Source organism: Balaenoptera physalus (genome assembly GCF_965194825.1).
Source record: "Balaenoptera physalus genome assembly, contig: SUPER_7_unloc_4, whole genome shotgun sequence".
In the NCBI taxonomy this organism is placed as follows: domain Eukaryota; kingdom Metazoa; phylum Chordata; class Mammalia; order Artiodactyla; family Balaenopteridae; genus Balaenoptera; species Balaenoptera physalus.
In genome coordinates this window covers 189,121-216,373 of record NW_028126531.1, presented here as the reverse complement: position 1 = coordinate 216,373, position 27,253 = coordinate 189,121, and the positions used below count along the sequence as shown (strand labels likewise).

The 27,253-nt window shown below is 36.9% G+C and overlaps 1 protein-coding gene across 31 annotated transcripts in view; it reads right to left on the bottom strand.

The window, feature by feature from the left end:
• The window catches only part of LOC309665293 (uncharacterized protein), a 325,697-nt gene that overhangs the window by 115,654 nt on the left and 182,790 nt on the right, over positions 1–27,253 (bottom strand). For 6 of the 31 annotated variants that reach the window (XR_014266305.1, XR_014266306.1, XR_014266310.1 and 3 more), the window contains one exon: positions 12,285–12,391. The exons of 24 other annotated variants lie outside the window; for them this stretch is intronic. The gene's annotated coding sequence lies outside the window, so the exon portion shown is untranslated. One more of the 31 variants, XM_082478932.1, reaches the window with a different exon arrangement.

Here is a 27,253-nt window from a genome sequence, read left to right as displayed (position 1 = left end):
GCAAAAATCCTCAACAAAATATTAGTAAATTGAATCCAATAGCATTTTAAAATAATTACTTACCATGACCAAGCAGCATTTTTTCCTGAAATGTAAGAGTCGTTCAACATAAGAATATTAATCAATGTAATGTGTCACATTAATAGAACAAGGAAAAAAACCACATGATTATCCCAATTGATGCAGAAAAGGCATTTGACAAAATCAAACACACTTTCATGATAAAAAACTTCCAGAAGTCTGGAAATAGAGGGAAAATCCCTCAACATATTAAAAAATATTTACAAAAACCCACAGCTAACATTATAATCAATGGTAAGGGACTGAAAACTGTCCACCTAAGATAAGGAACAAAAACAAGAATACCCACTTTCACTGCTGCTATTCAACATTCTACTGGAAGTTCTAACCAGAGCTATCAGAAAAGAAAAGTGAATAAAAGGCATCCAAAATAGAAAGAGCTAAAACTATTGCAGATGACACCATCCAGTATATAGAATACACCAAGTAGAAACTAATAAATTCAGCGAAGTTGCAGAGTACAAGATCAACACGCAAAAATCAGATGTGTTTCTAAATACCAGCAATAAAAAAGGCCAAAAAAAATTTAGGAAAGCAATCCTACTGATAATAGCACCTAAAAGAATTAAATACTTTGTAGTAAATCTAACCAAGCAGGTGAAAGAGTTGTACCCTCAAAACTACAAAATATTGCTGAAAGAAACTGAAGAAGGGACTTCCCTGGTGGCGCAGTGATTAAGAATCCACCTGCCAATGCAGGGGACAGGGGTTTGATCCCTGGTCCGGGAAGATCCCACATGCTGCAGAGCAACTAAGCCCGTACGCCACAACTACTGAGCCTGCATTCTACAGCCCACGTGCCACAACTACTGAGCCCACGTGCCTAGGGCCCCTGCTCTGCAACAAGAGAAACCACTGCAATGAGAAGCCCGCGCACTGCAACAAAGAGTAGCCCCCACTCACCGCAACTAGAGAAAGCCCGCTCGCAGCAACGAAGACCCAACGCAGCCAAAAAAATAAATGAATAACTAAATAAGAAACTAAAGAAGACAAAAATAAATGGAAAGATATTTATATTCATGGCTAGGAAGACAATATTTTTATGATGTTAATACCACCCAAAGCAAGCTACAGGTTCAATGTAATCCCTATCAAAATACCAATAGTTCTTTTCACAAAAATGGAATTTTAGGGGGCCTTAAATAGCTAAAACAGTCCTAAAAAAAGAAAGAAAACTGGAAGACTCATACTTCCTGACTTTGAAACTTACTGCAAAGCTGTAGTAACTAATACAGAATGGTATTGGCATAAGGACAGACATATAGACCACTGGCATAGAATAGAGAGCTCAGAAATAAACTCTCACATATATGGTAAATTGGTTTTTGACAAAGGTGCCAAGACCATTCAATGGGAAAAAGAAAGTCTTTTCAACAAATGGTGCTGGGAAAACTGGATATCCACATGCAAAAGAAGTTGGACCCTTACCTCATATTAAATGCAAAAGTCAATTCAAAATGGATCAAAGATCTAAATTTTAGATCTAAATTTAAGAGCTCAAACTGTAAAACTCAGGGAAAAAAATTTTTAAGTCTTCATTACATTGGATTTGGCAACGACTTAATGACTATGACACCAGAGCACAGGTAACAAAAGAAACAAATGATAAATTGGACTTGATCAAATTAATGTTTGTGCACCAAAGGATACTATCAAAATATATAAATAAATAATAAATAAATAATGGGGTAAAATATTTGCAAATAACATCTGATAGGGGATTAATATCCGGAATATATAAAGAGCTCCCACAACTCCATAACACCAAATAACCCAATTCAAAAAATGGGCAAAGGACTTGAATAGACATTTCTCAAAGGAGATATGCAAATGGCTAATAAGCACATGAAAATGTGCTCAATATCATTAGTCATTAGGGAAATGCAAATCACAGCTACAATGAGATAGCATTTTATACCTACTAGGATGGGTTAAAAAAAAAAAAGAAAACAAGTGATGACAAGGACGTAGAGAAATTGGAACTCTTGTGCATTGCTGGTGGGAATGTAAAATGGTACAGCTGCTGTTGAAAACAGTTTGTTGTTTTTTCAAAAGACTAAACATGAAACTACCATATGACCCGCAATTTCATTCCTAGGTATACATTCAAAAGAATTAAAAGCAGGGACTTGAACATATATATGTACACCAATGTTCATAGCCAAGTTATTCTCAATAGCCAAAAGGTGTAAATAACATGTGTCCTTGAGCAAAGGAATGTCTAAACAAATTGTGATATATACATACAAAGGAATATTATTCAGCCATAAAAAGAAGTGAAATTTTTATATATGCTGCAACATGGATGTCTCTTGAAAACATTATGCTAAGTGAAATTGTCCAGATACAAAACAACAATCATTTGGTGATTCATAGAGACAGAAAGTAGAATAGAGTTAAAGGGGAAAGAGGAATTATTGTTTAATTGATACAAAGTTTTTGTTGGGGATGACCAAAAAGTTTTAGATATAGTGGTGATGATTACACAACATTGCAAATGTTATTTGATGCTACTGAATTACACACTTTGGAACAGTTAAAATGATAAATATTACGTTATGCATATTTTACCACTATAAAGAAAAGATCCTCAATTTCTTTGAAGTTAAGATAAACAGGTGAGAATACTGATTTTTAGGAAAAAAACTACAAATATATGTTAATTGAGAGAAAGTTTTTTTGGCAATAAATTTTAAAGGAAGTGTTTAAATTGGACCTATACAGTAAAAAATGATAAACATAATAGATAAAAATCCTTGATAGAAGTTTCATAAGTCACAGAAGTACTTTTTAAAGTTACAGTTTTTAAGGTCACTATGCTTCTCCTTACTTATTTTCATTTTGACTTTATGTCAACCTGAGAAAAAATAACCAGATATGTCCAACAGTAACTCCAGAAAATTAAACAACACAATGCTGGAAAGGTAGAATCCAAGGCACATAAGTACAGTTGCTATACTGTTCTGAATGAATTATTGAAGTTTTAACAGAAGTATTCTTTTAAAAAGCATTTGACTGAAATGACCACTGGACATCAACTCAAGGTAGAAGAGGCATATATAGGATTTACCATCTCTGATTGTTTCCAGAATTTCATGGTGTATATAATGTAATATCCCAACTCTAGAAAGAAGACCACATTGACCAAGAGAAAGGCTGCTTTCTTAATCTTAGTTTCTGATCCAAAATTTTCAGTGGTTTTTCACAGTCTAAAAGACAAACCCAAATTCCTTAATGCGACATTATCTGGGGCTCAAAATATAATATTGCCAATCACTCCCCCAAGTTCTGAAATCCTCCTAGAGTCAAATTGCTTCTGTCAAGCATTCATCACAGATGTGATTCTGCTCAGATGTGTGATTATTTAATTTCTCCCACTGTATTAGACTGAATTTTTGCTCAGCACATATCCCCAGTGCTCAGCAGTAATTAATTAATTAGTTAAGACTATTAGAGCCATCTGTCTATGCATCATCCTTCCTATAAATCCCCTTCTCACCTTTCACCTCCTACCAGGCCTTCTCACCTCTAGCCTCTTACTACTCATCCCATATGAAAACCACCTTCTGATGAGTTTGCTAAAACCCAGTTACATCACATCCTTGTTCCTCAATAAGTTGTATTCAGATCTAAACTTTCTTGGTTCTCCAGATCTCAACTTTCTTGGTTCCTGCCTTATATTTTGCTCCACTCATCTGGCAAACTGGACTATTCACATTAGTCCCAAACATTCCTCCACACATTAGCTAATGCCATGCTCTCTGTCACAAGAGCCCCTGTGCTTCTCTGCCCATTAAAATAATACCCAAATTTCAAAGTTGGCCTAAATGTCACTTCTTCCAGGTAGCTTTCCTCTTATTGCCCTACCTGAAAATGAGATTCTTGTTTTTAACTTCTCTGGCATTGGAGACATACCTCTTTCAAGGCACGCATTATATGGCATACTTACTTCTCTTAAAATTCTCTTGAAATCATGGATTGGACTGGGTTTACCTCTCTGTCTATGGCACCCTGCAGAGAGTCGATGCAGGCTCAGAGTGCTGGACAAGCTGGAGAAAAGGCCCCTGAACTGCACCAGAGAGCAGGTGAAAGATCTAAGAGAAAGTGTGAGAGCCCTCTGACCCAGGCATTCTAGGCAGATCTTCAACTAACAAGTTGACCTCAAGTCATTGTCACTGCTCATCATTTATCATTGGTGCGCTTAAAGAAATGTATCCATACCATCTCAATGGGCAAATGGCGCTAGGGAAATGCATATTTAGCTGATAAATTTGAGTTTTTACTTAAGATACAAGGATCACACATATTACACACACTTCTCTTTTTTTCATTTCTAACACACATGAATATTAAAGAGAGATACACTTTATTAGTGCTTGTTGTCACCAAAGAAAGTGGTGGGCAAAAGCAAAAACAGCAGAGATGCTCTGAGTGTCCTTATTCTAGACTTTATTGAATTTTAAAAGATTCTAAGGCTCAAACTAGTCCAGTAGAGGCCAAGACATATGCAACTAAAAATCTCATTGGGTACATATTCTATTGTGTAAGCATGGCAAGTGGTGAAAATACACCACCTTACATTCATTTGGAGGTCAATCCAGTACCATCATATGAATTCTTTAGCAATTTGGAACATTTGGGTCAGGATGTTTATTTGCTGCATTTGAAAATAGGAAAAGAGAGGATCTGGACAGAGAAAAGATCTTGATTAGAATATGTTGGAAGTCCTTTCAAGTCCAAGTTTTGAAATTCCCATTTGAATGATTGGAAGAATAGCTTATTTTCATGATAGAGCTCTTTTCTTGGAACCAAATTCCACAGCTCGGGTACAGGGCAGAAAGAAACAGCCCAGCCCCACCCACTTTATAGCTTGGTGGTGGTGGTCTGGTCTCTGATTAGCAAAGAAGCTGAGGCAACAGGCTACAGTTATGGCAACACTTGGCTTCCTGCAGGTTTCCACAGATGAAGGAAGAAAACAGGGGTGATAGTGCGCACGGGCTGCTGTGTATGGATGGCTGTGCATGCTTTTCATTGTACAGTCTGTGCATCGAATATTGCAGCAGCCCTGGACAGAGCTGGGTAAAGGAATACTTACTCGTTTCTTCATCATCATGCATCCTCCGACCTGGAGAATGTGAAGCAAATTTTCAAGAGGTAAAAGTTTACTACATCCAAAGAACAAGTGAATAATGTTATCAGAAATTGTACCCAGATGAAGAAGAGGTGGAATTATTGTACAGTGCTCCTACTGAGTGGTGTATTAAACTGACGACATATTTTAGTCTCTTTGGTGGAAAATCATGACCCATTAGGATTTCTGCTCATAAATATTACTTCTTTTGTGCTTTTCTTTATATTTTTCTGTTTTGTTTATTTATTTACTTATTTACTTATTTATTTTTGGCTGTGTTGGGTCTTCATTGCTGCGTGCAGGCTTTCTCTAGTTGCGGCGAGAGGGGGCTACTCTTCGTTGCTGTGTGCGGGCTTCTCATTGCAGTGTCTCCTCTTGTTGCAGAGCATGGGCTCTAGGTGCGTGGGCTTCAGTAGTTGTGGCATATGGGTTCAGCAGTTGTGGCGCACGGGCTTAGTTGCTCCGTGGCACGTGGGATCTTCGCAGACCAGGGATCAAACCCGTGTCCCCTGAATTGGCAGGCAGATTCTTAACCACTGCGCCACCAGGGAAGTCCCTTTTTGTGCTTTTTTTTAGCCTAGTTCACTATAAAATTAGACAGATGTTCAGAGAGAAAATTAAGCACTGATATCGGATTGAAGCATTTAGTGTATTTCAAATGAAATACATAGATAATCCTGCCTATTCATGTATGTCCAAGTTGAAAAACAAGTGATTTGAAGGAGTTTAGCCCCATTTTATGCTGGAGAAATTCTACAACCTAAAACAAATTCAGCTCTATTTATTCTGATTCAAACAGAAAACATTTAGGTATCTACAAATACTCATATATGTAAGGTGGTCAAGCAAGTCCTTAGGTGTATTCATCCAATGTAGAAAAAGTTCTGGAGATCACATTCATATCCAGAGACCATACATAATGTAACCCACAAGAAAGATCTTCAGCCACATACCTATTCTTCCCACCAGATATTAAATTATATCTTTTTACAAACTAAAAGTTATTTTTTCATGATTTATGTAAATAAGTTAAGCATGGAAATGGTATTCAAAATATATTTATACATATGCATAATAGAAAATTTTAAATTGAAAATGGCTAAGGAAAATTAAATATGATAAAACTAAGAATATAGTATAATTTTTGAAGCAAAATATTGTTGTCTATACCATTTTTATTTTAGATATTTTTAGTTTTTATTGAAGTCACTATAGTTTGTCAATGACTTTTGGGAAATTAGAAAATATTTTAATATATTTACAATCACTATGCCACCATTACTCAGGTATCTCTAAAGGGAAAGAAAATCTGTATTTTAATTCTGGGAGGAGGAATAAGACCTTGGTCAAGGCTGAAGTTGGTAATTCAGAGTTCCCCTTTTTGCATAACCGACATTTCGTAGCTCCTATTTCTGAGTGATCAGGTTATATAGATTCTCATACTTCTCCCAGTCCCTCCTTATTTCTGTCATCAACCATTTCCCCTCCCTTATTGTTTATCTTAAATTGCATGGCCTCTACCAGGCTGCTGGCCTTTCCAGTGGACCTTAGTCCCTGGGCTTCATTCTCCCCCTCCATGTCTCTCCTCACATTTCACACTGCAGGGCACAGGTGCAGATTCACACCCAGACACACCTTCGCACCACACTCACACTTCAAAAATTAAAAAAAAACAGGACATTAAAAAAAATTACCATTGGTATTTTACAGGCTCAAAAAAAACAGGTTTATTTTACCATTTATTTATATATTTCCTCTATGGTGAAGTTTCTATACAAATATTTTGCCAATTTCCTTACTGGATTTTTTTCTTCTATTGCTGAGCTGCAAGTCTTCTTTACATATCCTGAATATAAATCCTATGTCCAGTATATGTTTTACAAGTATTTGCTTTCAGTCTGTGACTTGTCTTTTTAATTCCTTAACAGAGTATTTTGAAGAGCAAAAGCTTTTAAATTTAACAAAATCTAGTTTATTAGTATGTTGTGTCCCATATATCAATAAAAATTTTTATGAGTCTGTATAGAAACTCAGAACTACAAATATCTTCTTATATTTTTTCTACAAGTTTTATAGTTTTAGCTCTTCCATTTAGGTCTATGATCCATTCTGAGTTAATCTTCATATATGCTTTGAGGTAAGAGTCAAAGATCATTTTATTGAATATGTATATCTAATTGCTCTAGCACCATTTATTGAAAATATGTCTTTCCCCTTTGAATCACTTTGGCACATTTGTTGAAAATCAACAGACCATCCCTTTATGTGTGGATTTAATTCTGGACTCTATTCTCTTTCAGTGATTTACATATCCATCTTTACACGTCTCATACTGACATGATTATAGTAAGTCAAAATCAGTTGGGGTAACATTCCCAACTTTGTTCTTATTTATCACAATTGTTTTGAACTAACATCTTAAAAATATTGTTTTCTTGGCTATTTTGGCCCTATTTCTGCCATATACATTTTGGAATATTCTTGCCAGCTAGGTAAGTACCACCTTTGGGATTTTTATTAGAATTGTATTTAGACACATTTGAGGAAAATTGATATTCCTTTAATAATGTCTTGGGACTTATCCAATGTTTTTCAATAAAATTTGAAAATGTTCTTCCATAAAGCACATATTCTTTTAGATTTATTCTTGGGCATTATATATTTCTGTAAATGATGTCTTCATGTTTCCTAATAATTTGTTGCTGTGATATCTAACTGCAATCGATTTTTAGGGTAATATTCTTATATCCTGCAAACATGCTGAACTGTCTTTGAAATTCAAAAATTTGTTTAGAGTTTTGTTTCCATGTTGACAACTATTTTATCTACTGCTAATAATGATTTTGTTTCCTCCTTTATATTTCTTATACATGATAGTTTCATTTCTTGTCTTACTACCTTAGCTAGGCTTCCTAGCACAACGCTGAATAGAGCAGTGACAATGGGCATTCTTTTCATGTTCCCAATTTTAAAAGAAATGGTTTAAACCCTTCACCTTCCAGTATGATGTTTATTTTGTTTTGTTTTTTGATTTTTGTCTGTATCAAGTTAAAATAAGTATCTTTTCATTTCTAGTCTGCTGAGGTTTATGTTGTTGTTCTGGTTACTATGAAAGGATGTTAAATGGTGTCATGTGTCGTTTTCTATAAATACTGAGATAATCAAAATATCATGTCTCTTTTAATCTATTAACAGTGGCTTACACTAATAATTTCTAAAAGTTTTATCATTTTTATTCCTGAGGCAATCCTTGTTTTTGTCTTTCATTGGGTGTTGATTCTTCTTGAATATTCTGCACACCACACCCCATCCTCAACATCTACTTCCAGAGAACCCAACCAGTGACAATGGTTGATTATTGCATTTTATGACAGTTTCAAGCCACCTGGTTATGACATTCTTAAATACCCCTAATCCTACTGGCTTCCAAACTTCTTGCCTGACACTCCCTCTTCTGCCACCTTATAATCTTACCTATAGGTATATCCAGGTTAAACATTACAGTTTCCACAAAATCTCTTTTTAGTGCCCCTCAACTTCCTTATGGCAATGACCTTCCACTCTGCTCGCAAAGTACTTTGTTGTGATATGTAAGTTAAATTTATGAATAAAAATCAAATAATTACCATAAATTTGCTGTCAAGGTTTTTAGAGACTAGAGAAAATAGATAGGAGAATGATTGGACATAGAAGGGAACAAAGCAAATAATGAATGAGAAATTAGGCACCTAAAGTAGAAAACATATTTACAGACTAATCCGTGATGGTTGGTACCCAATGGCCTGTAGTGTCAAAACAAGTCATGTGGCCAAGTGAATTGGGAGAGCAGGACAAGTAGGAGTGGTGTGTTAGAACTAAGAATATGTTCACAACTACATCTCTGAGGATGATTACCTCTCCTCCTGCCTCACTGTAGAAATGTGTGTTAAGTAATGCCACTGAGTAAAAACGTAGGAGTTCATAATCCCTTTGGATGTCGGTAATTAGCATAGACACGACCTTAATTCTCCCCAGTGGTATTTCTTTAATAATCCTGATTCCATAATCTGTGTGTCATTTCTTATGGCTTAGCATGGTCCTCACTCTGGGGCTCTACACCTTAGGTTGAATTGGTTTTGCCAGATGTTTTTAAGAAGAGGAAACACGGAAGATAACATAAGAACACTAAGTGACTTGCAGAGAGCACGAAAGGAAAAAAAGCACAGAAGAGGCAGCTGGAATGCATGACACTGCAGACCAGAGCTCTACTGTTGCTTCTTACCCTACCTTGAGACCTCTTTGACTGTAAACATTACATTTTACTGTACTGGCTGACTCTGCCATTTTCTTTAGGAATTATGAAGCAAACAACAACAAAAACTTATACAGTGTGGTCCTATCTCTTTTGTTAGTCACCTTGTCTTGCAATTCTTCCCAAATCCTATGACTAGTCATTTTGAAAACTTTTATTATTGCCTAATGCACTGTTATATTTTTGTTGTTGTTGATTTCCTCTCCCCACTCTGTGATTTCTAGTGTGTCTTCTAGGAATACCTATCCTTTTCACCTGGTGAAGTCACACTGCAATGTTTGGACCAAGACGTGCATGGCCTCACCTGAAATGCTTTCTCCAGCTCCCTCAAGTCAGAGCAAGTGACCACCTCTTCCAGATGTCCTTACGATTTTCTGCAGACCTTTAAGTTTTCTTTGGTACACTGTTAATGTCCATTTTCCCCAATTCGTCTTTGCTATCACCCCTCTCCACTTCAGCATGTAACATGGGGTAATGCATATGGCAGACAATAATGGGGGCTGAGTAAATCAGTAAGAAAATAAATGAATACTTAATGATACCAAAGCACACTTCCAAAATGATATATTCATTACAAATCAAAATCTCTCTTTCACATTCCTTAGTAGATAGTATTTCTTCTTGTCTATTTCAGAGAAAGAGGGTGGACTTTCCTCTTTGAAGGCATTTGATCTATCTTTTAATTTGTATCAAGGATGCAGGGTGCCTTTAGTCTTTTATTAGCATAGTATTACCTTGTCATCAACAATAATTCAATTTCAGCTTTCCTGATTCCATAAGAAATATTATTCTAAAGTATTACCGTGTCGTCAACAATAACTCAATTTCAGCTTTTAGTAGAAAAGCTGACATTGAGTTATTGTTGACGACACGGTAATACTATTCTAAAGTCTTAAAGAAATGTAAGTGTAACACAAGCTGGAACTTGGCGAGAACACGGAAATAGCTATGGATATATAAACAATCAAGCAAGCAAACAAAGCCCTAATACGGATTTGATAGCTTGGCAAAAAGTTGTGGTGTGCATCGTATAGTCACGTGATACAGATAGAAAAGCCCTAAATTCCTTAACTTGAGATATCTGGTTTTCCTTAATTAACAATAATCTTTTGATGTTCAGACTACCTGCCCTTTGTTACAAAACTTCTATATAACCTGGCTCCCCGCCTTGCCTCCTCGGAGCAGCTTCTCAGAGCTATCTGAAATGCTGTCTCTCGGTCTGCAGTCCTCATTTTGCCCCAAATAAAACTTAACTCGAAAAAAAAAAGAGCCAAGGGACGCATTTATTGGAAGCCATGTAATCCTTTTTTTGTTTTAGAGAAACAGAAAACTTTATTGTACATATATGAAAGTGTTATTTAGTTGTATTATCGAAGTCACATAATTCTTAAGCATTTATTCTGGAATTATCAAGTTGCTTTGTTCAATTTTCATATTATATTTTCCATCTTTATAATATGTTAATTTTAAGATATTCACACTCTGCTTTAAAGTCTGCCTATGGTATACTTGACCCCATAGGGTTCTGTTATTGTTGTTAAAAATCACACAAATATGAAAAAACTTATTGAAAGAAAAAGTAAAATATTTATGTGGGTGGATATATATACATATACATGTACATGTTTATATGTATAGATGTGTGTGTGCATTTTAGATCTCTGTGTATGTATGAATTTTCCAAAGTTCTAAAGGCAACAGAGAAGGCATCCAGTTGCTCTGACTGAGAGAGCTGGAGAAGGTATCTCAGGCAATGTGACACTTGCATTGATGATAAACAATGCAGTTGGGAATTACCCAGATGCAACATACATAAAGTGCCTAATATCTATTTTTTATTGCATGAAAATAATAAGCATCCCATGAATCAAGAACCATCAATAAACATAAATGACATGAATTCACAGCAGAAGTAAACAAATACTGCAGATCTACCATGAGTGAGGCTCCGTACTGATCCCGATTAAAAACACCGAACACAAACATTAAAAGGAAACGTGAAAGGCATTGGCTTGATGTTCCATCTAAAGCTTATATTCAATACAACATCTATGACTCCTGGAGGAAAAGAAAAAGCCTTTTCTTAAATTCATACAATAAGGAATACACTATCTCCCTTTTGGACTGATCTAATTGTTACAAAACAAGAACTATTGTGATGAAATTTGCTTCCAAAAATTATGCAGTTTTCAAAATTGGCCCTAATTTTATTTTCTATTCTGTATTTTAAACACATGCACTTCCTTAAATTAATAATCACTTGACTTTGTTTCTAGATAGTCTACCATGTGGGTCACTTTATTTTAGAAATATTCAATGTCTCTCTTAAAATGCAGAGTGGATGACTGAGCAAAGTAGTAGATATGATCTCTTTCTACACAACTTTTTGACATTCTTCTACTTGTCTTCCCCCACTAATAGATTTTCTTATATTTTGATAACATATTTATGACAAACACAGAGTGGTGTATTTTCATTTTAAAGGGTCATTTTCTGTATAGGTCCCTAGAAGTTTTGGAAGTCCATTGAAAGCCAGTAAATGAATAAAAAAGTGTAAGTTAAAATTTTTTGTGTGTGATCAAATGTCAATTCATTTGATGTCATTATTATAAAGTATCATTAACACTTTACAAAAAATTCAAAGTACCCAAAGGGCCTACAATGCCTCAGGCTTCTTTGAGACACTTAAAAGAAAACATATATAAGTAAAAGTCAAAAGAAAGATGCTTCTTAGGAGAATTCAGTGATCACATGGCTGTATTTGTGATTTAAACATCTTACCATGACCTTCAGGAGACATAGTGGGAGTCTTTACAGCTCAAAACCAAGTTCCTGAAAGGGCAGCTCCCATGGAGTGTAATGTGCATGTCTGCATAATCATTGATTACCTTTGGGAATGAAAGCCATAAAGAATATTTAAAACTGCATGAGGAATTAAAAAGCAGGAAGTTCTAATCTTTGGGTACAGTATACATGTGTTTCTTTTCTCTTTTTGCTCAACAAAAGTCTTAGAGTTCATTGGAACCATTTGCATAAACATAATTATAAATTGGAGTATCATCAGCAAAAAACAGTTTTTAGGAGAGTCATGTTACTCAGACTGGAAGCCTGTGGTAAATGTATATATGTGTGTATGTACACACTTATTTTTGGTAACCAAATCAAATGTCCCTTCTCGTTAAAGTCTATCCTTTGTGGAGCCCTCCTACACTGTTGGTAGGAATGTAACTTGGTACAGCCACTATGGAGAACAGTATGGAGGTTCCTTAAGAAACTAAAAATAGAGCTACCATATGATCCAGCAATCCCACTCCTGGGCGTATATCCAGAGGAAAACATGGTTTGAAAGGATACATGCCCCAAAATGTTCACTGCAGCACTGTTTACAATAGCCAAAACATGGAAGTAACCTATATGTCCAACAACAGATGAATGGATAAAGAAGATGTGGTACATATATACAATGGAATATTACTCAGGCATTAAAAGGAACAAAACAGTATCATTTGCAGCAATATGGATGGGCCTGGAGATTATCATCCTAAGTGAAGTAAGTCAGACAAAAAGACAAAGATCATATGATATCGCTTATATGCAGAATCTAAAAAAAAATTGATACAAATGAACTTATTTACCAAATAGAAACAGACTCACAGACTTAGAGAGCAAACTATGGTTACCAGTGGGGGAAGTGTGGTGGGGGGGGCAGACTGGGAATTTGGGATTGACATGTACACACTACGATATTTAAAACACATAACCAACAAGGACCTACTGTACAGCACAGGGAATTCTGCTCAATATTCTGTAATAACCTAAATGGGAAAAGAATTTGAAAAAGAATAGATACATGTATATGTATAACTGAATCACTTTGTGGTACACCTGAAACTAACACAATATTGTTAATCAACTATACTCCAATATAAAATAAAAACTAAAATAAAGTTTACCCTTTGTAAGATGAAAGCAACCTCTCTCCCTCTCAATGTAGTGAAAATAATTGGTGTTGGTATAGTCTTGTCTCAAACAATATTGTGGATTGGCTGTTTCTTTTGATGAAAACCATACATCCATATTTCAACTCAGTTCAGTTTGACTCCAAAGCCAAGAAAAAAAAAATCACAGTATGCAGGCAAAACAACATTAATGAAAGATTTAACAGCGTCTTTGAAGACAAAAATGGGTTGCGATAGAGGAATGGTGAGGATCAGAACACGGTCCTGATCTTCCTCAGTCATGACATGCAGAGAAAGGAGGGCTGCCAGACTGATCCACATGTGCTTCCCTGTGGTATCAGCAAAATTTGTGGTAATGGGGAGCCGTCCTCTTTACCACCAAGCTTCTTTCTGAAGTACAAACATCATAGGTCAGAAGACAGACACTCAGTGCCAAAAGGGAACCTGAAAGAAAGCAGGAGTGCAATGCAAAGAGGCATGAAGAAGGTAGAGCAGTGGTTCCCAAGGGTTGTGGAGGACTGAACCCCATGGGTCATTTGGAAAAGTAATGAAATTATGTGTGTTTGGCCCAGTGATAGGCACTGAGTGGGAAAGGGTCAGGGATACTGCACATCCTGTCACACATGGAATTATCACAGTCAACTTCTGATTGTCCAAATATACATTCATATGGGTGAAAACACTGTGTTTACATATGTTGTGACTGTCCCAGCCTTTTGATAATGATCCTCTTGTCTAGAAATACCTGAGGCACTCACCTGGGTCCATACTGCTCATAACAAGCCCCAAAGACAGTTCCCCCACTCAGGCCACTGCTGTGGCTAGACTGGCCCTTGTAGTTCTTGTTATGATTGCAGGACACATCTTAGCAAAAACCATCAGGGAACTTTGAGAAATAATATTTATTACTCACAGGTCCTGAAGGATACACAGCATGCCTGAGGGCCACACAGCAAGCTAGTGGGTTGAGAAGGAGAGTGGGGACCTGGGACTCTGCATTTATTAGGGTCAGAGGGTGGGATATCTAGAATTTTGCAGGTTCACTCCTTATTAGCTAATTTAAAGCATAAGAGTGCGAATTAGGGCACAGGGAGGAAGAGATGGGATCACTCAAGTGGTCAGTTATCTAGGTTATGCAGGGCTATCTGAAAGGGGAAATTCATGAGTGAGGGCAGCCTAATTCCTTATCTGGTTGTTTTGCTGGTAGCTGTGTCATACAGCTGGCAATATCTTTATTCAAGAAGGATGTCTTTTGAAATGGATGCCTCGGCAATCAAAAGCTTAATGTCAGGCCCTTACACTACAGCAAGAATCTAGTACCAACTCTGTTTTGTGTATTTATAAATGATTTTTACATGTGTATAATGTATGTAGAAATTTTAAGGAATGCAACTGCCACTTATATCAAATGATAATTCTTTATTTGTTTGAAATTTATCAACAGTTGTTTGCATTTTGGAAAAATTACTTCACCGGTGACCCTGAGATATTTAAGCCAAGACCCCTGCATCATTCTGCACTCAACACCACATTCATAGTTATTCCCCTTATAGATGAATGCATCTGACCACTGCATGATGTCTTTAACATACTTATGGCTGAGCATATTTTATTGAAAATTATATATTTTAATTTTTCATTTAGACACTACAAATACTTACATAAATACATATATGAGGTGTGTGTGTGTGTGTGTTTGTGTGTGTGTGAGAGAGAGAGACAGAGAGACAGAGAGACAGAGAGAGAAATGGTAAAAGGTAAAAAGAGGTGTGGTGTGCCAGTTATCAATTTAATGATTCTCTACTATAAATTTTTATTTAATTGCCTAATCCGAGACAAGGTAGTTGGACATTTTAAATGTTCCCCTTGCCAGCTGGCTTGATGTTAAGTTTTGTCAGGAGAGTGCTCTGGAGAGACACTGCAGGAATAAGAAGTTTTCCTTCATGGTTCCTTATGCTCATTCACCAGCCTCTTGGAGAGTATGATTTTTTCTTTACTATTGACTATACAGTTTTCTCCAGTGCTCCATGCCTCAGGGTGTGGCTTACACAGCACTTTTTCTCCAACTCTTGATTCAGGCAACAGCAGAAGAGCAGGGAGCCCCAGCGAGCAAAGGACTGCCCCAGCCCAGGTCATGGCTCCCTAGCACCCACTTCTCGACTAGGTAAGCCACACCAAGCTGGTGTAAGCTAACCACTTGATCTTCATTCCACACAGTGGACCAGAACCACCCTGGCCTGGGCCATACATGTAAGTATGCTTGGTTTCTGCAGACCAAGGCCAATCCAACTCCAAGTTCCAAAAGTGTCTACGGTAGTGCCCCAACTCCCTCTGCATGCCTGCCTACAAGCTTCTGCTCATGTGTGTCCCACCCAGAGTGTTATTCTTGCTTTTTCAGTGACTACGGACCAGCTCTAGCTTGGGCAATTCAGTAAACTTCTCTCCAGTGGTGGTCTGGAACCACATCTTATTCAACAAAGTCCAAATTCCCCTTCCAAGTTTGGCCTGCCTTGGGTCCTCTTCCTAAGCCCTAAGGTACCCTTTAGAGTTCTCCTTCCATTTCTAGAGTTATTTTCCTATCATAGTATAATAATTCCTTATATTTCCCCTGTTTACACTTGTGTAGTTTCTGTCTCCTGATTGGGTCCAACTTGATAGTGAGAGTGGTGTTAGAAGATAAACCATAAAGATGGGTTTGGGAGTTAGTTTGCTCATGCTTTTGGGCTTGGCATGGTGCTGAGCTCCTGCCTAATGGAAGATGAGATGCTAGTAATCCATGGCATGCAATGACATAAAATTTAATTAATCCACACTAACCACCCATGGTTAATTGTGATGATGCACCAACTGAAACATATGCTTTGGGAGCCCAAGTGACTGTTGCCTTTGACCATTACAGCAGTGATGATGACTGTGGTGTGGGATGAATTAATTCGAGTATAATTATTTATATATTAAAAAGAACAAGCTCAGGTGTTTTAATTCTCAGCTCAGATGGTCTGAGAACCAGATGGCTTCCACGTCATCCCTAAAGAAACATCTCCGATTTCTTGTAGCCACAAGACTGATACTGCTGAAAATTAAACACAAAATTTAACTGTGTGCTGAATCACATAATAGTTTAATTCATAGCCTCACTGTGAAGTCCCCCCAAAGAGTAGTGAGACTTATTCCTGATCTTACAGGGAAAATAATCAGTCATTAAGTATGATGCTATCTGTAGAGATTTTTATAGATGTTCTTTATCAGGTTGAGGATATTAGTTTTCTAAGAGACTGGGTATTGATTATTCTCCAATGATTGTTCTGCATCAATTGATAGGATCATACTGTCTTTCTTCTTTGTACTGTTTCCATAGTAGATTACACTGATTGATTTTTAAATACGAAACTAGCTTTGCATTACTGGAATAGAGCTAACTTATTAGACTTAATAGGGTCAAGTTAAATCCCAGAACTGACATAAATCATAGAAGATTCTATAAAGACAAATCAAAAGCACTGAAGAAGAATTTGAAATAAAAAAAAAAAATGCAAACAGCACAAGGATTCTATGAAGGAAGGAGAATTAAAATTCTGGGGTTTCTGAGTCGGACCTAGGCCAAATCCAGGTGGTTCTGGGACACAGCTTGGAAAAAAGAAATGCTCAGAGTCTGAAAGCTCATGAAGCAAAGCTGCTAAACAAGGACCAGGATCCAGGGGGATGTCCCCACACCTCCAGAGGCAGCGAGCAGGCAGCAGCTCAAAGGGGCTCAGCAGCCATGTGGCTGACAGGGTCTTGGTGCTCCAACCGGGTGTCAGGGTAGTGCCTCTGGGGTGAGAGAGCCAAGTTCAGGACATTGGTCCACCAAAGACCTCCCAGCTCCACGTAACATCAAACAGCGAAAGGTCTCCCAGAGATCTCCGTCTCAACGCTAAGACCCAGCTCCACTCAATGATCAGCAAGCGACCGTGTTGGACACCCTATGCCAAACAACTAGCAAGAAAGGAACACAACCCCACCCATTAGGAGAGAGGCTGCCTAAAATCATAATAAGGACATAGACATGCCAAAACACACCATTGGACGTGGTCCTGCCCACCAGAAAGACAAGATCCAGCCTCATCCACCAGAACACAGGCACTAGTCCCTTCCACCAGGAATCCTACACAACCCACTGAACCAACCTTAGCCAACGGGGGCAGACACCAACAACAAGGGGAACTACAAACCTGCAGCCTGCAAAAAGGAGAGCCCAAACACAGTAAGTTAAGCAAAATGAGAAGACAGAGAAACACAAAGAAGTTGAAGAGCAAAGTAAAAACCAACCTGACCAAACAAATGAAGAGGAAATAGGCAGTCTACCTGAAAAATAATTCAGAGTAATGATAGTAAAGATGATCCAAACTCTGGGAAACAGAATGGAGAAAATACAGGAAATGTTTACCAAGTACCTAGAAGAACTAAAGAGCAAACAAACAATGATTAACAACACAATAAATGAAATGAAAAATTCCCTAGAAGGAATCAGTGGCAGAAGAACAGATAAGTGACCTGGAAGATAAAATAGTGGAAATAACTACCACAGAGCAGAATAACATAAAAAGAATGGAAAGAATTGAGGACACTCTTAGAGACCTCTGGGACAACATTAAACACACCAACATTCGAATTATAAGGGTCTCAGAAGAAGAAGAGAAAAAGAAAGGGGCTGAGAAAATATTTGAAGAGATTATAGTTGAAAACTTCCCTAATATGGGAAAGGAAATAGTTAATCAAGTCCAGGAAGTGCAGAGAGTCCCATACAGGATAAATCCAAGGAGAAACAGGCCAAGACACATATTAATCAAACTATCAAAAATTAAATACAAAGAAAAAATATTAAAAGCAGCAAGAGAAAAACAAAGAATAACATACAAGGGAATCCCCATAAGGTTAACAGCTGCTCTTTCAGCAGAAACTCTGCAAGCAAGAAGGCAGTGGCAGGAGATATTTAAAGTGATAAAAGGGAAAAACCTACAACCAAGATTACTCTACACAGCAAGGATCTCATTCAGATTCGACAGAGAAATTAAAACCTTTACAGACAAGCAAAAGCTAAGAGAATTCAGCACCACCATACCAGCTTTACAACAAATGCTAAAGGGACTTCTCTAGGCAGGAAACACAAGAGAAGGAAAAGAACTACAATAACAAACCCAAAACAATTAAGAAAATGGTAATAAGAACATACATATCGATAACTACCTTAAATGTAAATGGATTAAATGCTCCAACCAAAAGACATAGACTGGCTGAATGGATACAAAAACAAGACCTGTTTATATGCTGTCTGAAGCGATCCACTTCAGACCTAGGGACACATATAGAATGAAAGTGGGGGGATGGAAAAAGATATTCCATACAAATGGAAATCAAAAGAAAGCTGGAGTAGCAAGTCTCATATCAGACAAAATAGACTTTAAAATAAAGATGATTACAAGAGACAAAGAAGAACACTACATAATGATCAAGCGATCAACCCAAGAAGAAGATATAACAATTGTAAATATTTATGCACCCAACATAGGAGCACCACAATACATAAGGCAAATGCTAACAGCCATAAAAGGGGAAATAGACAGTAACACAATCATAGTAGGGGACTTTAACACCCCACTTTCACCAATGGACAGATCATCCAAAATGAAAATAAATAAGGAAACACAAGCTTTAAATGATACATTAAACAAGATGGACTTAATTGATATTTATAGGACATTTCATCAAAAACAACACAATGCACCTTCTTCTCAAGTGCTCATGGAACATTCTCCAGGATAGATCATATCTTGGGTCACAAATTAAGGCTTGGTAATTTTAAGAAAATTGAAATCATCAAGTATCTTTTCTGACCATAGTGCTATGAGACTAGATATCAATTACAAGAAAAGATCTGCAAAAAATACAAACACATGGAGGCTAAACAATACACTACTAAATAACCAAGAGATCACTGAAGAAATCAAAAAATACCTAGAAACAAATGACAATGAAAACACGATGACCCAAACGTATGGGATGCAGCAAAAGCAGTTCTAAGAGGGAAGTTTATAGCAATACAATCCTACCTCAAGAAACAAGAAACACCTCAAATAAACAACCTAACCTTACACCTAAAGCAATTAGAGAAAGAACAAAAAAAAACCCAAAGTTAGCAGAAGGAAAGAAATCGTAAACATCAGATCAGAAATAAAAGAAAAAGAAATGAAGGAAACAGAGCAAAGATCAATAAAAGTAAAAGCTGTTTCTTTGAGAAGACAAACAAATTGATAAACCATTAGCCAGACTCATCAAGAAAAAAAGGGAGAAGACTGAAATCAATAGAATTAGAAATGAAAAAGGAGAAGTAACAACTGAGACTACAGAAATACAAAGGATCATGAGAGATTACTACAAGCAACTATACGGCAGTAAAATGGACAACCAGGAAGAAATGGACAAATTCTTAGAAAAGCACAACCTTCCGAGACTGAACCAGGAAGAAATAGAAAATATAAACAGACCAATCACAAGCACTGAAATTGAGACTGTGATTAAAAATCTTCCAACAAACAAAAGCCCAGGACCAGATGGCTTCACAGGCGAATTCTATCAAACATTTAGAGAAGAGCTAAACCCTACCCTTCTCAAACTCTTCCAAAATATAGCAGAGGCAGGAACACTCCCAAACTCATTCTATGAGGCCACAATCACCCTGATATAAAACCAGACAAAGATGTCACAAAGAAAGAAAACTACAGGCCAATATTACTGATGAACATAGATGCAAAAATCCTCAACAAAATACTAGCAAACAGAATCCAACAGCACATTAAAAGGATCATACACCATGATCAAGTGGAGTTTTTCCCGGGAATGCAAGGATTCTTCAATATATGCAAATCAATCAGTGTGATACACCATATTAACAAATTGAAGGAGAAAAAACATATGATCATCTCAATAGATGCAGAAAAAGCTTTCAACAAAATTCAACACCCATTTATGATAAAAACCCTCCAGAAAGTAGGCATAGAGGGAACTTACCACAACATAATAAAGGCCATATATAACAAACCCACAGCCAACCGTGTTCTCAATGGTGAAAAACTGAAACCATTTCCCCAAGATCAGGAACAAGACAAGGTTGTCCACTCTCACCACTATTATTCAACATAGTTTTGGAAATTTTAGCGACAGCAATCAGAGAAGAAAAAGTAATAAGAGGTATCCAATAGGAAAAGAAGAAGTAAAGCTGTCACTGTTGGCAGATGTCATGATACTCTACATAGAGGATCCTAAGGATGCTACCAAAAACTACTAGAGCTAATCAATGAATTTGGTAAAGTAGCAGGATAGAAAATTAATGCACAGAAATCTCTTGCATTCCTATACACTAATGATGAAAAATCTGAAAGAGAAATTAAGGAAACACTCCCATTTACCGCTGCAACAAAAAGAATAAAATACCTAGGAATAAACCTACCTAAGGAGACAAAAGACCTGTATGTAGAAAACTATAAGACACTGATGACAGAAAATTAAAGATGGTACAAACAGATGGAGAGATATACCATGTTCTTGGATTGAGAGAATCAACATTGTGAAAATGACTACATTACCCAAAGCAATCTAGAGATTCAATGTAATCCCTGTCAAACTACCAATAGCATTTTTCACAGAACTAGAACAAAAAAGTTCACAATTTGTATGGAAACACAAAAGACCCTGAATAGCCAAAGCAATCTTGAGAATGAAAAACGGAGCTGGAGGAATCAGGCTCCAATCAGGCTCCCAAACTTCAGACTATACTACAAAGCTACAGTAATCAAGAACATATGGTACTGGCACAAAAACAGAAATATAGATCAATGGAACAGGATAGAAAGCCCAAAGATAAACCCACTCACATATGGCCACCTTATTTTTGATAAAGGAGGCAAGAATATACAATAGAGAAAAGACAGCCTCTTCAGTAAGTGGAGCTGGGAAAACTGGACAGCTACATGTAAAAGAATAAATTAGAACACTCCCTAACACCATATACAAAAATAAACTCAAAATGGATTAAAGACCTAAATGTAAGGCCAGACACTATAAAACTCTTAGAGGAAAACATAGGTGGAACACTCTATGACATAAATCACAGCAAGATCCTTTTTGACCCACCTCCTAGAGAAATGGAAATAAAAACAAAAATAAGCAAATGGGACCCAATGGAACTTCAAAGCTTTTGCACAGCAACGTAAACCATAAACAAGACAAAAAGACAACGCTCAGAATGGGAGAAAATATTTGCAAACGAAGCAACTGACAAAGGATTAATCTCCAAAATATACAAGCAGTTCATGCAGCTCAGTATCAAAAAACCAAAGAACCCAATCCAAAAATGGGCAGAAGACCTAAACAGACATTTCTCCAAAGAAGATGTACAGATTGCCAACAAACACATGAAAGAATGCTCAACATCGCTAATCATTAGAGAAATGCAAATCAAAACTACAATGAGGTATCACCTCACACCAGTCAGAATGGGCATCATCAAAAAATCTACAAACAAGAAATGCTGGAAAGGGTGTGGAGAAAAGGGAACCCTCTTGCACTGTTGGTGGGAATGTAAATTGATACAGCCGCTATGGAGAACAGTATGGAGGTTCCTTAGAAAACTAAAAATAGAACTACCATATGATCCAGCAATCCCACTACTGGCATATACACTGAGAGAACCATAAGTCAAAAAGAGTCGTATACCACAATGTTCATTGCAGCTCTATTTACAATAGCCAGGACATGGAAGCAACCTAAGTGTCCATCGACAGATGAATGGATAAAGAAGATGTGGCACATATATACAACGGAATATTACTCAGCCAAAAAGAGAAATGGAGTTATTTGTAGTGAGGTGGATGGACCTAGAGTCTGTCATACACAGTGAAATAAGTCAGAAAGAGAAAAACAAATACCATATGCTAACACATATATATGGAATCTAAAAAAAAAAAAAAAAAAGTTCCGAAGAACCTAGCGGCAGGAGAGGAATAAAGACGCAGACGTAGAGAATGGACTTGAGGACACAGGGAGGCGGAAGGGTAAGCTGGGACGAAGTGAGAGAGTGGCATGGACTTATATATACTACCAAATGTAAAATAGATAGCTAGTGGGAAGCAGCTGCATAGCACAGGGAGATCAGCTCGATGCTTTGTGACCACCTAGAGGGGTGGGATAGGGAGGGTGGGAGGGAGACACAAGAGGGAGGAGATATGGGGATATATGTATATGTATAGCTGATTCACTTTGTTATAAAGCAGCAACTAACACACCATTGTAAAGCAATTATACTCCAATAAAGATGTTAAAAATATTAAAAAATAAAAGAATCTGAACAAATAGTTAAAAAAAATAAATAAAATAAAATTCTGCCACAAGAAAACTGAAACAATAAGAATTTGTGAAAATGTAAAACATGAATGACACAATGGACTAAATATGTCAGAATAAGCAATGAAGGTCTAGAGATAATCACAAAGAAATAAAATCAAATTAAAAAGAACAAGTAAATTCAAAATAAAATTTATAGTCAATAAAATGAAAAACTCAATTGACATTCAAAGAATAAAATTAAAATAACTGAAGCAGGTCTGGTGAAGAATGGGTTAAGAAATTTAGCCAAGAACTAAACCTACATAAAATAATTAAGTAGGAATTTTAGGACTTACAAATGTAATAATTGAAATTAGGAGCTTAGTGGATAGGTTAAATGAATAGATCAGACAGAATTTGAATCTAATGGACACATCTAGGAAGAAAACTGTGTCCAATTCTTCAGAATACATATTCTTTTCATATATGTACATAGAACATATGTGAAAATTGCCAAATGCTGTTCCATAAGTCAAGCCTCCACAATTTCAAAGGAATGAAATCATGGAGTACTTTCTATGACCACAGTGGAATTAAGTTAGAAATCAATAATAATCAATAAATAATAATCAAAGTGGGAACTAAAAACATTTTTATGTTAGAAAATTGTGAAACAGCAATCTAAATAATCCAATGGTCAAAGAATAAAACGCAAGAGATATTTTTAAATATTATGAGCTGAATGATAATGAAATAATGGAAAATCAAGACTTGTGGGATGGGGCTTCCCTGGTGGCGCAGTGGTTGAGGATCTGCCTGCCAATGCAGGGGACACGGGTTCGAGCCCTGGTCTGGGAAGATCCCACATGCCGCGGAGCAACTAGGCCCATGAGCCACAGCTACTGAGCCTGCGCGTCTGGAGCCTGTGCTCCGCAACAAGAGAGGCCACGACAGTGAGAAGCCCGCGCACCGCGATGAAGAGTGGCCCCCGCTTGCCGCAACTAGAGAAAGCCCTCGCACAGAAACGAAGACCCAACACAGCCATAAATAAATAAATAATTTTTTAAAAAAAGACTTGTGGGATGGCTTAGAGGGACATTTATAATAGCTTTAAATGTGCATATCTGAAAAGAATTTCTTAAAAACAATAATCTAAGCATCCATCTGTGTAAGCAAGAAAAAGAACAGCTAAAGCAAAAGAAAGAAGGAAAAAATAAAGATGAGAGCAGAAATCAATGAAGAAGAAACATGCATAGTTTTAACATTGCTAAAACTAGTCCTTAGAAAGACTATAAAATTAATAAACCCAGTGGCATTTGGTAAATTTTTCTTATAATCTGGAAACCTTCTATCAAGGGACATTTTGAATCTGGATCTGAAAGAAGATCTTCTCACCCTCCACACCCCGTCATATATAGGGCTCACAAAACTCTGTGCTGTCCCTCATTTCACGTTTTTTCCATTCCAGAGCATTTATTTTAGAATGCAGTTAATAATGGAAAAAATGAAGATGCAACTAATTATTTCTGGGTTTATAAAAATGTGAGTTAGAATGTTTCATCCATTCAAAATAGCCAGTTGTGAGATTAAAAACCTAATTCATTCATTTAATGCTTTTCAGCAGACATCACAAGACTGAAGACATTCTCATAGCTCAAAACCTATGTCCAGGACATTTTTTCTTGCTTCTGATTTCAGCAGCCATGGAGTAAAAACTCTTTTATCTCCAGGGATTGTGTCACTTAACATAAAGCCTCCAACAATAACAACAAAAAGAAGTAAAAGAAAACATGAATTCAGCATACTAATAGTGATCATAGGTATGAAGATATATATTTTCCAAACCTGATAACCGTAATACTGTTCAAGTTACTATGTTTTTAGAATAAAAAATTACCTTTCTGAAGCCACTTGACTGATATAAGAACAAGAAAAAAATGACATCCACGTTAACAGGAGCTGTCAACAAATGGATTAGTCAAATGTACAAACTAGATCATTCGTTTTGTAACTTTATGTCTTCCAAGCAACAGGGTGCAGAAAGTTGAGGTTATAGTGTTCAGAAAATAAAACAAACATGAAAACTTTGATCCTGTGGTCGCTGTCACATGCGTCACATTTGTGACATTTGAATGTATATGCCACAGAATAATTACACACACACATATCCACACACATACACACCCACTTACACACAAATACTCACATATGTACACATGTATATACACATGTAAACACAAAAACAAACAGAAACGTACACATAGCTATATACACACATACATTTCCACTTACACACATAAACACCTACTTATACACATGAACGTATTTATACATATGCACACCTACTTACACACACATACACCCATGCATGCATACACATACTACACACACATACCCTACCACACATACACACACACTACAGGGTGTGTGTATAGATGTCCAAAAAATAATTTTTAAGATTGGGGTTTTGAAAATATGGAAACATCCCAATAAATGCTGCATTAAAACCAAGTAAAATATGTAAATGCTCATTTGGACAACAGGACCTTTAGCAAAAGAAATGTCCTTGAAAATATTGTGATTATTATGAGCCGTGAGTACAAATGTACCCTATAATATAAAGCTCAAATATTCTCATTTGTAGAGCTGTTCCATTTCATCCTATCATCTTTTCTTATTCTGTCTCTGCCCCAGTTCTCTCTTCTCCCCCCACGATGTTTCATCCCTGACTTGAAAGCAGCAGAAGTTTAATGCTGAAAGTAACCAGCATTTTACAGGCTGATTGCCATTGCTGGGCTATTAGTAGAAATAAAAATGGCTTAATAAACTCTAGCATTCCGCTCTAGTTAATGTCATTCCAGGTGTAGAGAGAAAGAAAGAATTCTATGTCTTCATTGTAATGATATTAAAACAAACTACTGTGTATTAAATCATGCTTGGAAATGAGCAGACACTGCAGCTAGAAGCAAGCTCAAGAAACCATGGGAAACTATTTTGACTACTTCATCCAGTTTCCTTTTGAGGGAGAAGGCTCTGTATAAGGAAATGAGCTGCCTCAGAGCCCCATCTTGACTTACACAAAGACCATCACTGACTTGCTGTGATTCTCAAACACTCAGTGGAAGAAACAGGGGCAGCATGGAGAGGAGATGCAGAGGAGCACGAGGATGGACCACCGGGCAAGCAGTGATCAGAAGAAAAAGCTTATTTCTCTAATATGCAGCAATTCCTAGTCATTTGTGTTCTAGGCTTGCTCCACCATAAGAACTGAAACACTGCCAGGAAATGCACAATATTAGATTCCTTGAGAGAAACTTCCTTGGGCCTGGACACATGTGCACTGTCTTGGGTCATTTTACATTTATCCACAGAGCTCACAGCAGAAGACTGAATAGTTAAAAGATACAACTAATCTTATTTTTCACTTAAAGATTCTTAAATTCTACCAGTGCAGCGTGGCTAATAAATTGGGAAAACAAATCTAACTTTAAAGCAGTGCAATCCTCTATAATAATTTGAAAAATCAAAACTCTTTCCTCTCTGGAATTTTAAATAGATGATAGACTCAAAACCATTTAAAAATATGTTATGTTATGGAAATTGACAAATAATTGATTATCAGCTTAAATTGAAATAACAGTCTACTCTAAATCCAGGACTAAGTACAGATGAAAAGCTTAACTTTGGGGCCTTATTTTTGGACATTGAATTAAGACAGACCAGGAGCAGCAGGCATGTGGTGTAGGGAAAGGTGGAAGGGAGGCATAAATACTGGGAGTGCAGAGGAGGAAAAGTCGACACCTGTTTCACCCTCCCCCTCTATTTCTACTCCAATGTTCCTGGCTCGGGTACTACCATCTTTCACCCAAATGACTCATGGATCCCACAGCTGCCTCCTTAGCTGATGTTTTGTTCCATTGCTTTCATGTACAACAAAGTAGTGGATACGCTCTGCTTTATGTAACCTTTTTGTATTTTCGGCAGTCCTCAGTGCAAATCTGTTTTATTAAAAACTCTGAATAAACATGGAATTCAGTAACTGCCCAAATTCTAGAAGGAAGTAAAAAAAAGATGTAGGAGGGATGATTCATAGTTCAGGTTGTTTTTTAAACATAATTTCTATAAACTCTGTACATACTGGAAAAAATAGAATCAATGCCTTAATCCTTCGTTAGTGTCTGGCTGTGTCCATTAAGGACCGTGCATAAGCACAGACACATATGTTACCCAGCTGTCTGCTTTGTGGGAGTCACAGGCCTCCTATGTCTACGTGCCATCATCCAGGGAGAAACAGGATCACGCCATTTCAGAGAGGCCTTACGGCTGTTGAGCACCCCTTCCTCTGACAGCTCAGGATTGGTAGTGAGTGGTCAGAAAGAAGTGTTCATTGAGTAAGTTTTTTAAGGACTGGATTAAATGTTTTACAACAAC